Source organism: Nymphaea colorata, chromosome 9 (assembly GCF_008831285.2).
Source record: "Nymphaea colorata isolate Beijing-Zhang1983 chromosome 9, ASM883128v2, whole genome shotgun sequence".
In the NCBI taxonomy this organism is placed as follows: Eukaryota; Viridiplantae; Streptophyta; class Magnoliopsida; order Nymphaeales; family Nymphaeaceae; genus Nymphaea; species Nymphaea colorata.
The window spans coordinates 11,117,705-11,134,566 of record NC_045146.1 but is presented as its reverse complement, the minus strand read 5'-3'; positions in this window follow the sequence as shown (position 1 = coordinate 11,134,566).

Here is a 16,862-nt window from a genome sequence, read left to right as displayed (position 1 = left end):
ATCTAATATTCATGAGAAATTGGAGAAATATCCAAAGAAACATTTCAAAGGCCAAAGTAAGCATTCTGTACTGACGATAGTTTATAATTTATAAATAGTTATCAATTCGTGCTTAGCTCAAGGGACCCATTGTTAAGTCTAACAACTAATAATTGTTTGGAAACACTTTAACCTTGAAGACAATATTTTAATAATTTTTTCTTAACTTTTTCCCATGAACTACTAATCAAAAGACAATGAACAAATTGTTCTTAAGTTTTTTCCCATGAACAACTGAACAAATGACTATTAAGCCAAAAGAAGTCGGTGTCAATAAAGAGAAATTAAAAAATTAAAGCAAGTTTTATCTATAATTGCAGTTTCTTTGTTTGTTTCTTACAAATGAAAAAGTTAAGCATAGTGATAATGCATTAGATTTTAACACATGCATTTTGTATGCATTCATCTACGGTTTTAAACCTCAAATGAAGACAAATGAAAGCTGAGCTAAATTGAAAAATTAAAGGCATCTCAATGTTCTGGAGCTAGTTTCAGCAGTGAACCAGATCCAAACCTCCTCGATCCAGCTGAGTTTATTTGGATTTTGAACCTAGTTAGATCTACAGCTGCACACGAACCAAGTCAGGCCCAAGCTATGCCAGATGGAGCTCTACTTGGCTCAAAAAACTTGAGCTCAAGCTCAGCTCAGACTCGAGTCAAGCTCCTTATTGCAAGATCGAGGTCGACTCGTCTACACAAAATCAAGCTCGAACCTCAACTCGTTTAACCCATTTTACTTGTTTAGGCATTAACTCGTTTAACATTAACTCGTGTAACCATTAACTCGTTTAACTTGTGTAAGCATTTAACTCATGTAACTTATGAAATTTGTTTTTACCCTAAAAGTTAAAACCCGTCAACTGGTTTTGGCAATATTATATAGAGTACCGATTTGCAAGTTAAGTCGAGTATAAACAAGTTGAGTTCCTGAAACTCAAACTCGACTTGTTGTGCAGCCCTAGTTAGATCTTTTTAATTTGTAAATGGCATGAAATACGAGGAAGCTAGGGTATGTAGATCTATAGGAAGCAATTTTTTGAGGTATTATGCAATTTCTATGAGAAATATGAGTGTTTTAGAGAATTTTCCTCTCGTCATAGAAGCCATGAGAGAACCTCATCTTTGGGACAATCGTGGAACTTCCTCTTGCTTTGTTTTTCTTCTTTTGTGACTTTTGTCGTCCCGAACTTGCTGTCAGGTTTCATGTACACTATCGACTTGCTGCCGGGTGTTGTTCATTCCTTTCTCTTTTCCATTGATTTCTTTATGTTTTTGGTGGTATTCTTTTTCTCTAGACCTCACTTTTCTTTGCTGATTTTACAGGAAAACCAGCAAGACTCGCTGCTTGCTGTGGGAAACCTCATTCATGATTCCAGCCCATCCTCTTCCATTGCCCACTTTCCTGTCCTGTGTCGGACTTTTGGAGAAGCCAATGAAAGTGTAAGAGCTTTGGAGGGAAGCGCACGTCTTCCTTGGATCAAAAACTCGATCGATTCTTTTTCTTTTTGATGAGTCTCGATCCGAGTCAGTATGTTTCCAGCATTACTTTCTTGTTAAGTTCTTTATTTCCAATGTTTAATCTCCGGTTTCATGCAAAGAAAAAGGGCCTATGGAGAGATCATGCTGCGCCGCAGTTGTCTTAGGACGGTTTTCCCTCTATTCCTACGTGCATGCAAACCCTATCAGTAAATTCTGCCTTATACAAAGGACTAACATTACTAACATGGAGAACTTACTTCAATGAATTAAAACATACACTAATAGGTAAGACACAATGTTAGTAATAATCGAATAAATGTTGATGACTGTCCCAAGCCATCAAGGAAGGGCAAATCTTTGCTAATGTACTCAAAATACATTAGCAAAACTATATCTCATGCTACCGAAGGGAATGACCTACATTACTAACGTGAGCTTTCCATGTCAGTGAATTAAATATACACTGACAAGCCAATTGAAACGTCAGTAACAAATTAAAATTAATACTGATGACATTTCCCACTTTCAGTAAATATGGGGACTGTTTAAACCTCCATCTCTTACTTGTGCTCATTATTTCCTAACTATAATAGATAACTTTTCTTGAGTTGTTTGGATTTATTTATTGAAATATAAAGATGAAACTTTCTCTATTATGAGAAGCTTTGTTCAACTTGTTGAAAACCAGTTTGACATCAAAATCGAAAAAATATGAAGTGATAATGGAACTAACATTTTTTAGGTGACATGAATTCTTATTTAAATGAAATGGGGATTGAATGCCAGCATAATTGTGCAACCACACCCTAACAAAATTAAGTCATAGAAAATAAGCATTGTGATTTATTAAACATTGCTCGCCCTTCTTCCAAAGTGGACTTCCCACAAAGTTTTGGGGACAAAGTATTTTAACTGCAGCTTATCTTTTGAATTGTTTGCCTACCAGCGTCATATCTAACAAAATCATATACGAGATGTTGCATAATCGTCCACCTAAATTTGAAAATCTTCATATTTAAATGTCTATGTTATATTTATTACATTCTAAGGGACATAAATTTGATAGTAGAGCAAAACGATGCATCTTTATAGGATATCCTTTTGGTCAAAGCGCTTACAAATTATATGAATTGAAAAACATATGGTTTTTACTAGTGGGGACATTCGATTTTATGAAAATGAGTTTCTCTATCTTAAACATAATGAGCACCTGAAAAAAATACAAGTAAAACATTGCTTATCATGCCCTTTGATGATTTCATTCCTTCAGATTTCAGCTTCCCTAGTGATGATAGTCATGATCCAACCAAAGAACCTAATTCAAGAACCTTCAGCTGAATTGCCAAACCTAGGGGGTGTTTGAATTGCACAGACAAAGATCCATGGACAATAAAATCTCATCAGTGTGTAGTCTGCATGGATATCTATCTGTGGTAATGTCTCATCCTGTTTGATATAACATGAATAGAAAAATGTAGGGACAAAAAATTTGGCCGTTGCCATTCCATATAAACTGCTTGGCAATCTTTTGAGACAGCTGAAAGAGCAGTTGTCTCCCAAACACCAAACACTGATTTGTAACTAGCAAAACTTTTTAACTTAGTTTGGCCTTTTGAAATTGGCAGAGAAAAATCCAACTAAGGATGAGACTGATGTAGTCCAAGCACCTCATTCACTGACCACCCTCAATATGCTTTTTGCTGGAAATGAGAATTAGCTCTAGAGCCTGTAGAAGTTTATACGAATTATAACCTTCTCCGCTAATTTATTTGTGTTACATAGCAAGGCTTCACCAAAATTGCGCACATAGAAGCTAATAGTTGGGCCAACACATAAATTAATAAAAAATACAATTTTTTTTATATTCTGATGTTGTTTTAAAAAAAATGCATCTTATTCCTGTTTTATAGTGGCCTATTTTTTGCATATTTAACGCATCTTTTTGGCAATATTTGTGATAGTGTTTCACGTCTAGGTCACATGGATGGATGCACATATATGACCGACTGCATTCAAGTGTGGGTTGCAGGCATTGTTGGGTTGGGTGATGGGATTTTGAAAAAATATCACAAGTTTTTGCTTTACCAATGAACTATATTTTTTTTATTTCATTTGTTTTTGGTTGTTTTATTACAATATCTTTGAAAATTTTGACCTGCCACAGCTACGCTTTGCTAAAGATTGTCACAATACTAATGTGCGTTCTAATGTGAGGTGAGGCAAGGTGTCAGGGCACTCGTCAAGGAATATTTAGGCCTCAAGGCAATAAAACAATGTTGTGAAAAGTCCTATCGGTCCGATCAATAGATACACTGTATCGTAAAGTATCACAATGTACCATATGTGTATCTTTTTTTAATTCAAAGAAAGTGAAAAATAGAAAAAAATTAGATAAATCAAGAAAAATAAAAATTATGTTTTTTAATGGAAAACATGTTATACATAATGGCAGGCATATTATAGGTACGAAGTTACTTCACAAGCATTAATAAGTGGTCGTAATATCATATAGTAACACAACACGATCTAAGAAATCAAGAGACATAATTTGTAAGATGATCTATATAATAACTCATAAGTCATAAGATCCTTGACACATCAAAAACCAAGTTTTGCATACACTATACAGCTTCATTTATAATTTTTATCATCTCATTCTCATTTTCATCTTTCCTAGAAGATATAAACTCTCTTTATCTAAACAAGAATCAGTCATCCATGCATAAATTTGCCCTCAAATTAATGATTTCACGGTGAAATTGATTATTCCTTTTGAAAATTGTCACAATCTCCCTCTCCTTTAACTATTAGATATGTTCATAAAAGAAGAGGGAGACAAGTGTTAAAAATGGGTTTGAAAAGGGGTGGTTTTAACCCCATTTTTTTCAAGATAGACATGTATTGTACAATACGGGGTGTATCACCCTAACGTATGACACATGCAGTGTATTGCACGATACATCTGATACTCATATGATATTGTTTGAGGTACAGATGGTGTATCATATTGTTAATTCAAAAGGTGATGGTACATTTCTTGGGTATAATATGGCAAAATTGTACATCTCAAGAATATCTCAAGAAAATATCGACAAATTTTTAAAAATTAAAAAAATTATAAAATTATAAAAAGTAAAATAAATCATAAATTAATAAAAAATACAAAACTTTTTTATATTTTGGCATTGTCTTCTTTAAAGAAAAACGCATTTTATTTTCATTTTATGCAGCTGACTTATTTTTTAAGTATTTGAATGGCTTTTCGATTAAGACGTGATATTTGTGATAATGTTTCGAACTGCTTTGCTGATTTTGTAGTTCCATGGCGTGTCTAGGTCACATGGATGGATGCACATATAGGACAGACCACCCGTGTTGATTTAAGTGTGGGTCGCAAGCATTGTTGGGTGATGAGATTCTTGAAAAAAGATCACAAGTCTATGTTTTACCAATACTGACGTGCATTGTTTGGGCTACACTTTGCTAAAGATTGTCACAATACTAATGTGCATTGTTCTTAAGAAGCAGTGAGGTGAGGCAAGGTATCAGAGCACTCAAAAAGGAAAATCTGGGCCTCAAGGCATTAAAGCAATGTTGTAAAAAGTGTAAGTCCGGCCAATAGATATGTTGTATCGTAAAGTATCGTAACGCATCGTATGTGTATCGTAAATTTATTTTTTAATCAAAAAAAGAAAAATTTAAAAAAATAGAGAACATATAAATCAAGAAAAATAAAAATTACTTTTTTTTAATGAAAAAACTTGTTATACATAATGGCAAGCTTATTATAGGTATGAAGTTACTTTACAAACATTAAAAGTGGTCATAATATTACATAGTAACACAACATGATCTAAGACATCAAGAAACAAAATTTATAAGATGATGTACATAATAACTCATAAGTAAGTCATAAGATCCATGACACATCAAAAACCAAGTTTTGCGTACAATATACATCACATCACAAGACAAAATTATTCAATGTTAATGCAAATAACAAATGAAAACAGCTTCATTCATAATCTTTATCATCTCATTCTCTTTTTCATCTTTCCTAAAAGATATAATCCCTCTTTATCTAAACAAGAATCAATCATTCATGCATAAATTTGCTCTCAAATTGACGATTTCATGGTAAAAACTAGATTGAAAAAGGGTGTTTTTAACCCCTTATTTTTCAAAATAGACATGTATCGTGTGATATAAGGTATGTCGCCTTGTATCATACGATACAGGTTGTGTATCGCACAATACTTGCCATACACATATGATGCACCACTTGTTTACGATACATGTGGTGTACCGTATTGTTATTTTAAAAAGTGACGGTACGTATCATAAGATACAACACTGTATCGTACAATACATACAACACTGCATTAAAAGGTGGCAAAGTAAATTTGCATCCTTCAGGTGCCTGGATGTATCAATTGACCTAGAAACATCATGCCAATAGGCCTGTTTGTCAAAAAGTTGATCAAGGCTCTTCCTTTCTCATATGCCCATCCATTCAACATTACTAACCATCCAAGTTTTGCCCTTTCCTCTTTGTGTTTTGCCAAAAATTTGTTTATCTAACTTTTTTTCTCCAATAGAGGCTCTCTTCCATGATAAGATGATGAATTTACTAGGACCAAGTTGTCCTATCGCCTCAATCAACATGTGAATGTGTGCTGGTCCTTTCAACTTTCATTAATTTATTTTCTAAAGGGGTTTGTATTATTCCACTACTTTCTCAAGGGTCAGCTTATGACCTTCAAGTTGGAGGTGGCCAAGCGTTCAATACTGAGGTCTCATCTTTTGCATAACTTTGTGGACCTCTGCCTGAGCCTAGCTTCCATTAAGGTTGGGATAACCCCACCCCACCTTGATACGGTTATCCAATTTGAAATCAATGGACAGACTTCTTTAAAGGATTCAGTCTTCTAATTTACCTTTTTTCAATGTTGCCTGCTTTAGTGACCCTTTGGTGTGACAATTTTTTGAGCTTAGGAGCTACTCTTTCTATACCTAGCTTTTTGGAACTCATTTTTGAGTCCATTCTGTTCTGAACTTCGCTCTTAGCAAACAGGTTGTTAGATTTGAAACATTTATTTACTTTTATAAAACTATAAAAGTTACATCTTCCTCCTGGTGGATTTAGCAATAACTACTTGCACATTTGGCAAATTTACAAGTTGTGATTCTCCACTCTCTAATTCTACTTATACATCGAGTTTGGAAACTAGTGATTGAACTCGAGCATGAGGTTATTATGTTTGGTCCTTTTAGTTGGTTCTGCTCCTTTAATGTTTCCTGAAGGTTTTTTGGACTGATGTTGGTTGCTCTTGTTCAGAGGGAATCGCACCATAAAGAATGAGAACCTGCTAATGGAAAGAACGCAGACACTGGTTGAAAGGATCATATCAATCTTTTTTTGCTGCTTTCATTTATTTGCTTCCACCAAATGATTTTGATGTTGTTTAGGTTAAACAGCTTTAGCTATTGAAAACCAGCTTTAGATAAACCTATGAATCATCATACATATGAAGCACATTTTCACATAACTACCAGCTTCCTTGATGCAATTCCTTCTTTGGTTCTAAATTATTCATCAATCCAAACAGGAGAATCACAATGTGTGCAGATATGCTGGATGCAAGCATTGTTACCAAGGAGCTTTGTTGAAACCAAGGAAAAAAGTATGGCTGCTTTATTTGTGTAGATTCTCAGCAAGAAAAACATTCACTTAATTGCTTGGAATTCTCTAGAGACCTAAATTAGAAAGGGGAAAAGGTATGAAGTCATTAGATTAAATTAGCATATATATATGTATATATATCCGTCCTTGCAAGCAAGCTTTGTAGCATCATGAATATGAACTCGTCCATAGCAATTATGTTACAATTATGGACTCTATGAAAGCCTTGGGATGGGTCTTTGGGGATGAATAAGCCTGGGGGGAGGTGCATGTTGATAGAAGGGAAAGTAAAATGGAAGTTAGGGGATGGCAAGATAGCTAAATTTTGGACTGACAAATGGTCACATAATATTCTAGTGAACAGCTTGAGTGGAGGGGACACGAGAATCATGACAGATTTGAGGTTGAAAGTGTATGAAGCCAAAGCGAGGTATGGTACCTCCTTCGAAACAGCTAGAGAAGCCATAAGAGAACTTCAATTGTGGAAAAAAAATAATGAGGATGATCACAGTGAATGAGGCCAAAAGTCTTAAGAGTATAGAAATATCGATTGTAACCAAATATACAAGTGGGGTGAGTTTTGGAGGATTTGGATTCACAAGCTACCTGCAAGAGCCATTGGTTCCTACACATGGCATGTGAAATAGGCTGCTCACTTTTTAGCATACTCAAAATTAGGCATTGCGACGGTCAACAAGTATTCTTTATGCAAGGAAAATGAAGAAAAGCAATAACCTTTTCTTCATTACGTGCAGAATTGCTAGAGGCATCTAGGATTGAATTGTAAAGAAATTTGGATAAATGGTTCCTTGGTGACAAGTTCAGCAAGAAATAATCATGTGGAATCAAGCGCTGCAATGGCTTCAAACATTTTGGAGTTTATCCTTTCATGTTGCCTACTGGAGGATATGGTGGTCCATGATAGGATGAAAGATGCTATAATGGAGATGATTGATGAAATCGTATAGAAGGCTTCCATAATCCTTTTTAACATTACCATGGGCAATAGACAAAAGGAACATATTAAGATATGGAGAGCTTAGGGATAATCAGTAAACAAGTGAATCCTCAAATGATGCCCATGAATCATGTTCAGTTTCTAGTAATAAGCAAGACATTCTCTCATGGTGTTACAAGATATAGCGCATACATCTATGGCTGAAAATCAGCTGAATCAAAGCTTTTTCAATCTCAACTTTTTCACAGAACCACTATAGCCACTTTACCAATGTAAACTGGTCTCCAATCTAAATTTTGAAAAAATATTCATAAAAGTGCTCCAATATCATGCTTGAAAAATATAGGAAATAAGGATATCCAACGTATGGATGATAAACCACAAATTATATGTGCTGGAAAACAAAGTTGAAGGAGAAGTGATGGAACGGTTGGAATAGTTGAAAGAAAAACCTGCCTTTTAACCCTAACCTCTTATTTATCAAATGTAACTACATTAGAATGGAAATATACCACATAATAGATAATATTACAGAACTGCTATTAATGAGGGGCCCATGCATAACAAGGTGTCATGTGTTAAGTTGTATGGATCTGGATCCAGATTCAAACCCATATGGCTTCATTTGTTAACATCCTTCCTTAAGTTGTACATGCTCTTTGATCATGTATAACTTGTTCTTCAACAACCAAAACTGTTGACCTGTCAGTCCTTTTGTAAGTACATCTGCAACTTAATCTTTTATCTTTACAAACCATAGTTCTATCTTTTTCAACTCTACCTTCTATCAAACTAAGTACTTATTTATCTCAATATGTTTCATTTTATTGTGTTGAATGAGAATTGAAGGCAATATTAGTTTCACTTTGATTATCACATAATAATATGGATCGTGAAATATTTTCTCCTAGATCACCTAGTAGATGTTGCAGTCATGTGACCTTAGCAGTGCCTACTGCCATAGATCTGTATTCAGTCTATGTGCTGGAACGGCCCACTGCTTTTTGTTTCCAACTACTCCATGATAAAAGATTGTCTCCAATGGATACACAGTAACCATAAACTGATAGTTTCTCATTTGGATCACCAACCCAATTTGTGTCTGCATATGTAATAAGTTGATGCCCTTAATCCATACATTTATTTTTTCAGTAAACAAGTCTATTCCCTATGATGTCTTTTAAGTATCGTAAAATGTATTTTACAACCTCCATATGACCTTCCTTAGGGCCCGTTTGATTGCCCGGGTAAAAATGAAGAAACGGGTGAAATGTGTACGGGCGGGTGAAATTTCACCCGCCCGTACCCCGACATATCAAACGTCGTAAAAGTTCACTGGTTTTTCATTCTTTTGAGCGGGTGAAATTTCACCCGCTCAAAAGTCCAAGCTCACAGATCGGACTTTCGAGCGGGTGAAATTTCACCCGCTCCATTTTTTCACTTTTGTCTCATTTCTTTCACTCGTCTCCTCTCCAGTCGACGGCAACCCTTCCTCCCTCGCATTGGAGCCTTCTCACCATCACCGCTCCGCCATAGCCACTCTCACCCTCCAGGCTCCGCTCCTCCACCGGTTCTTTTTTTTTTCTTTGTCTTTCTCCCTTGCTCTCCTTCTCTCCCTCTCATGCCATTTCCCCTCATTTCACCTGAGCCTCCTCCCTCGCATTCGAGCCAAAGTCGAACGCCCAGCTCATGTAAGGGTTTCAGAAACGCCCAAATTTTTTTTGTCTTTCTCTCTTGCTCTCGTTCTCTCCCTTTTTCTCTTGCTCTTGCTTCTCTTGCGCTCATTGTCTCCCTTTCACTCTTGCTTTTGCATCAATGTTTATGATCGGATGTTGCTGTTTTCGGTGCCCTGTTTTTAACACTATGTTTTCTGCTCTTTTTTTGCTTCACATGAGACCTGCTGCACATCTTCTTCAACTGCAACTGAAGATCAATAAGGGAGTTAATATTGTCTTTTTCTTGAGGGGGCTATGGAGTCATCCTGTTTGTTGTTTCTTGCTTTGGCTATATTGGATTAGCGACCAGGCGTAGTTTTTAGGTTGCTTTCCTGCTAAATGTTACATAGTTTTCTAGACTTATTCTGTATTTTGACTACATAGAATCCACACTTTATATCAAATTAAGTAGTTTTGTGTCTTGGGTTCCTTGCTCAATCCATTCATTTAATCTCTGCATATTAGATCAGTTCTGAGTATATGTATCGTTGCATTTTAGAAGCAGTTTTACATTCCCAAGTTCATTAGTTATTAAATTGCCTTGATGTGCTTGAGTGAATCGAATTGTTATTATTTTGTCCTGTAGGTATTGCAGTTAAGGCTGGGCATCGGGCCGGGCCGGCCCGGCCCGATAAAAATGTAAAAATGAAGCCCAATAACCTAAACGGGTCGGGCCCAAGTCATATCGGGCCTCAGGCTTCGGTCGAGGCCCCGCCCGATTAATAACGGGCCGGGCGGGCTGAGATGGGCTTCGGCCCGGCCCGTTATTGAAAAAACTCAGACACAACGAATGCAGGAGGCAGCACAATTTACAGCTTCAGACGATGAAACACCATGGAGTATCAAGTTCTTTTATAGGCACATTGATAGTTTACAGACTGATGGGCTAAACTAGATTTATGAACATAGCAATTAGCAAGACACCATTGTGCTGTAAACAAGTTTCACTCTGCAGATAACGTGCAATGTTGGGTTACCTTTCAGAGTTCAGACAAACCAAAATCTTAGATTTGAAATCCCGCACAAGGGTGCAGTTGATCAGCAAGTGCATAAGACTGTTTTACACTATCAAATGCAATTGTGTGCCTGTATCCACCAAGGCCAACACCAACGCAGCACCGCTGCTCATTTGGTTAGCTTCAACAGTTCAATATGATTTAACAAGCATATGTTTCAGATATACTAACAAATCTGAATAACCCTCTAATTCTAAGGGGTCTATAGACAAATGAAAATCACTTAATCAGTGGCCTAGTTACATGTTTCACTAACAAATCTGAATAACCCTGTATCTCTATGTCCACCATGATTGCAGTCCTCCTCTATGTCCACCATGATTGCAATCCTGCTGCTCCTGCACTTGCAATGGCCCAATGACAAACTTGGATTTCACCTACAAGAGCAACGGTAGGAAACACAAGTAAAAATTAATTCAATAAAACCTACACATATAAAAGGCTATGTTATATGGACATGCTAATTCGAAATATGAATGAAATGTTATAACATTTTACCACAACGAAATATGAATCATGCTAATTCGTCACCAGAAGAGTCCTCCTTATCTTCAAAACTACAAAAGACACATCACCACAAGCAAACTACAATGTTAGTGTATCATAAAAAATAAAAGGAATGAGCAAAATTTAACATTAAACAATGAACATCTTACATTTCGCATGAGTTATCTTCATCACGAATCCAACTCTGTGTACAAACTAGTGCTTCAACAGTTTCAGGAGTGGTAGAACATCGATAATCATTAATGATTCTTCCAGCTGTACTGAATGAAGACTCAGATGCAACCGTGGATATAGGGATTGCCAATATATCTCGAGCCATTTTGGATAAAACTCTATATTTACTTTCATTTTCCTTCCACCAATTTAATATACAGAAGTTTTCATTGGGTCGAGGACGTTCTATTGGATCAGTTAAATATGCTTCCAGATCTGTGCGAGGTACTTGAGGAGATACAGAACTCATGTAATATGTGAAGAAGGCATCTCTTGAAAAAATTGAAGGTCTCTCTTCTTCAAATTCCACATTGGTGTTGTTTGCATTCTCATTTTCTTGATCATATGTTGCATACACAATTTTGTACTCAGCATACAATTCATGAAGACTTCTCTCTACTTTTTCATATTGTACCATTGCATCACGTTCATTTAATTTCTCAAGCACATACTTCAAATATCCTAATTTGGACCTGGGATCTAAGACAAATGCAATTGCAAAGAGGACATTGTAGTCATTTTTCCAATATTTGTCAAATTTTCCTTGCATTTTGATGGCTAATGATCTTATATAATCATTGCCTGCCACACTATGTGTATGCAAATGGTTGCGTAACTTCAGTATTTCTTCAAAAACCACATTAGCTGTTACATTTCTAGTAGCAGAGAAGATATTTGTAACATTATAGAATAACTTCAAAAATTGGCACAAGGTAGTTGCATAAGACCATTCATCCTCAGAAGGTAAATTTATATAATTGGGATCCACAGAAGCCAAATGTTGAAATGCATCTTTGTAGAACAATGCATCTCTCAACATAATATATGTAGAGTTCCATCGAGTTGGAACATCATAGGTTAATTTCTTTGTACCAATCAAGCCCACTGTTCTTATACAATCCTTAAAGGAATGTAACCGCTTTGGTGATCCATTTACATATTTAACACTTTCACGAACTTTTGAAATTGTATCATGCAGATCCTGCATATCATCTTGAACCATAAGATTTAGAATATGTGCACCACAGCGAATATGTAAATGTTGCCCTTGCATTGGAATAAGATGTCTTCTTCCTAAGTTCCTTGTCAATGTAGTTATTGCACTATCATTCGTCGAACAATTGTCAGCAGTAATAGAAAACAACTTTGACTGAATGTTCCATTTAGAGATGCAATCTAATAAAGCCTCACACAAACTATTTGCATTATGTGGCGGAGGTACATGTACAAAACTGAACATATGAGCATGCAACTTCCAATATCTATCAACATATTGTCCTGTCACGCATAGATAACCCAATGTCTGCTGTGAAGTCCACATATCAAATGTCAATGAAACTCGCTGGGTAGAATCATTTATAAATCCTTCAAGTCAGGCTTTCTCAATCTTGTACATTGACAGAATTTCTCTTTTCATAGTTCTTCTAGAAAATGGAACGAACCTATGATTGCAAGCTTGAAGAAGTTTATTATGATATTTATATTCTGCCAAATTGAATGGAAGCTCATGTGTTATTACACACTTTGACATCAACTTTCTAATAGACTCCATGTCAAATTTTTGTATAGATACAGAAGCGGCACCAGAATCATTGACTGCAAGAGCTAAAGTTCTTTGTTTTCCTTCATTGATTTGCCTACTTAAGCAAGATTTTATATGTCGACTTAAATGACTAGTTCTATGACCACTGCTTGCTTTCAATCGTTCTCCACAATGTTTGCACTTTGCAAAATCTTCTCCTTTATATGTAACCAATATAAAATCAATCCATACTTTTGAAGTCCTTTTTCTCTTGGAGACAGCTTCTCTCTCGGTAGATGATTCCAATTATTCCATATTAGAAGTTGGACAATATTCTTTATCAGACATACCGTGCGACATAACTGACATAAAGTTGAAATGACACATGTAAATAACCAAAACAATAAAAAGGACCATTAAGATGCACAATGCGTAATTTCATTAATATAGAAATAACTTAATCAGAATTAATGACATAGTTAAAAGCAGGCAATTATGAAGAAACTAACTAGTAGAAGAACATAATATCACTAAATTTGACCTTAAAAAAATTGAAGCTATCACTAAATTTGAAGCATACACTTTTTTAATATATTAAATCTAGCCAATTAGAGATCTTTTCTTCAGCAATTTTTAACATCTATTCACTCCTGCCGATTGATTTTTTCTGTCTTAAAAACTTCTACCATTGTTAATAGCTGGTATCTGAAAATGGATTACCTCATACATTTATGAATACAATAAATCAAATATCAAGTAGCTCAAACATTGCAGAAAATGAATGCAATATATATAGTGGTCCAGTGGGGTCAAAAAACCATTTGCCGTGGTATAGATCGCAGTATCCTGAAGAATAAACCACCAGTGACATATAAGTGTGATTCTGTTGAATATGTAAACAGAAAATAGAAAGGAGAAAAGAGCTACGACTGAAGGCAAATATAATTTAACTTTTGGAAAAGAGCGATATATGTCCAACAAAGATAAACCACAAAGTAGCTATTATCTTAACAAGCCAGTATCATGCCACAGGCGCCAAACATAAGAGACTAAGAACAAGCCAGAAGTAGAATGTGATTCTTAGTCTCAAAACATTTTTCAGATTGTAAGGATACAATAAACATTGTGCAAAACATACGTAAGTCCTTTATAACAAGGAAAAAGTATGACTTGGTAACAAAAAAAGAACCATTTGGAAGAAACATGAAGCATACACCACAAAATTTGAAAGATTCCCCTAGGTCAATAATTTCACAAACCAGCATGCTCATTCTGAAGCAACTAGACGCAGTATACCAATACAAGTGGTAGTCATTTCAGTCACATAATTGCACATACCCGAGCCATTGATAACATTTGCTGATAAAGTATTGTCAATGTCTGATGTCATAGAACCATGTATAGAACCTAAGCTGTTGTTCTCATTCTTCACAGTCATGCTCAATCTGTCATTAGAACCCAATGGTGCAGTAACAGAAAGTTGCTTGAACCAGAACCGCCCTTTCTATGAAGGATACGATGGCTTTCTTCTTTATCATTCTTTATGACAGTCTGCTTACCAAGATACCCAAATTGTGCTTCTCTATCACCATATAGACCATTAAAATAGCCTTGAAATGTTGAACTAACTGATACAATAGTCGAAAGAGATGAAGAAAGAACCAGAAGTACTGCTAAGGCAGCCAATGAGACAGTGAGGGCTGAAATTGATTTTGGAAAACTGTTCATCCATAGAAGCGCTTTTCTGAGAACAGAACTTAAATTCCAGAAATCCCAATGGGCAACTACCATAAAAGTAACAGGTAAATTGTCTAAATCTGAATACATGCCTTTTCTGATTGACTGGTCAAACCACTTCAAAAGTAATCAATACTATAGTATATTATCTATTAACAAATAGAACAACGAATAGGCAAATTTGGAGCATTCCACAACACAGGCCCGTGTCATTCACCATATCTTACGATATGGCTGCCGTGTCAGACAATAAGGCCGATACACCCCATAACTTATGATATGGGGCTAGGGCATCTTTTTTAAGGAAGCACGACCATACAGGCGGTGAAAATCAGGGGGGAAGGAGACGACCATACAGGCGCCCTTAAAAAACACGACCATGCAAAGCAGCAAAACAAAAAAACAAAGGAAATCAAGGGGGAAGGAGACGAACCTACAGGCGGTGAAAATCTCAGAGCCAATCCGTTGGTGAAGAAGACGATGAGAGGAACAAAAGCTTCGCAGAACACGAAGAGCTCTAGCGCCTTCTTAAACAATCCCTTTTGAAGCAGGCTTCCAGACGAGCTTTGAAGATCTTCACGGCAGTCGGCACACGGTCACCGGAGAAGGCAGCCGATGGTGACGGCGACGACCGGAGGAGCAGCCGATGGGTGAAGAGGAGGCCATGCCGCAAATGCAATCTCTCGAGTCTCGACGGGCGACAGCGATGACGGAAGGTCGAAAGGTAAACCCTAACTCTCTAAGCTCAAGTTCATTTTTATTTAACCCTAGGTCCCTAACGACTAACGAGTAACGAAGTTCATTAAAAAAAAAAAAAAAAAAAACGGGCTTCGCGGGCCACCGCCAATCAAAGCGGTTGGCCCGCGCCCGGCCCGTTAGTTACCGGGCCGGGCCGAGCCCGGTAACTAACGGGCCGACTACTATAAAAGCAAGGCCCGGGCCCGGGCCCGAGTCGGGCCAGGTACCGGGTACCCGGCGGCGGCCCGGTGCCCAGGCTTAATTGCAGTTCAAGTTTGTAATCTCTAGTTGAACAATTTTTATTGAAATCTTTTTGTGTGTCTGATCTTATGTTTATAATTTGTTAAAATCGTAACCTGTTGCCCTTTTGCAGGTAGCACTTCTGAGGTAGCCAATTTGCGATAGAATTGCTCCTGCAAAAAGTATGTCCACGTTGTTTCTGAGTTGATGTGCAATTCATTTATTTACACTACATATCGTATAGTTTAAGTTTGTAGTATACTAGTTATAGCTTGTGTCTCTCTCTACTTCATGTTCCTTGCTGGTAATTTGAAATTTCTGCGTACAGCTCCTGCTAAGAAACCTGATGTGAAGGCTCAGACTTTGAAGGCAGCAAAAGCAGTGAAGTTAGGGCAGATAAAAAGAAGATTAAGGCTGCTGTTAAGAGAATGTATGATATTCAAGCCAAGAGGTGTTCAAGCCAAGTAGGTCATCGGTTCAGTTTATTTTATTTCACAAATCTGAAATTGTAGATATGTTCAAAAGGGTCCACTTGTTGGTCTTGAAATGTAAATGTATTGTATTTAAATCAACTAAATAAAATTATCCATGTATTTCTCACGCGTTGGAATGTTTTATACTCTACTAAACAACATTTACCACATTAAATTCTTCTTGTGTATCAAACAGTGTTAAATTTACCACGTTAAATTTTTCCTGTGCATCAAACAGGGTTAAATTTACCACGTTAAATTCTTCCTGTGCAATAAAAAATGACCTTAAATTGAAAGAGGGAGAAATTTCATCTTGTAAATTTTTCCTGAAAAATTTACCATGGTAAATTTACCATGTTAAATTCTTCTTGTGCATCAAACGGGCCCTTAGAGACACATAATTGAGATACATGATCAACTACATAAACAATATCATGTCTAGTAAAAGTAAGGTACTTTAATATACCTACCAAACTCCACTGCCTAGCAGGATCAGCACAAGGCCCTCGATCGTCGGCACTTAAATCTTTGATGCAGTACAC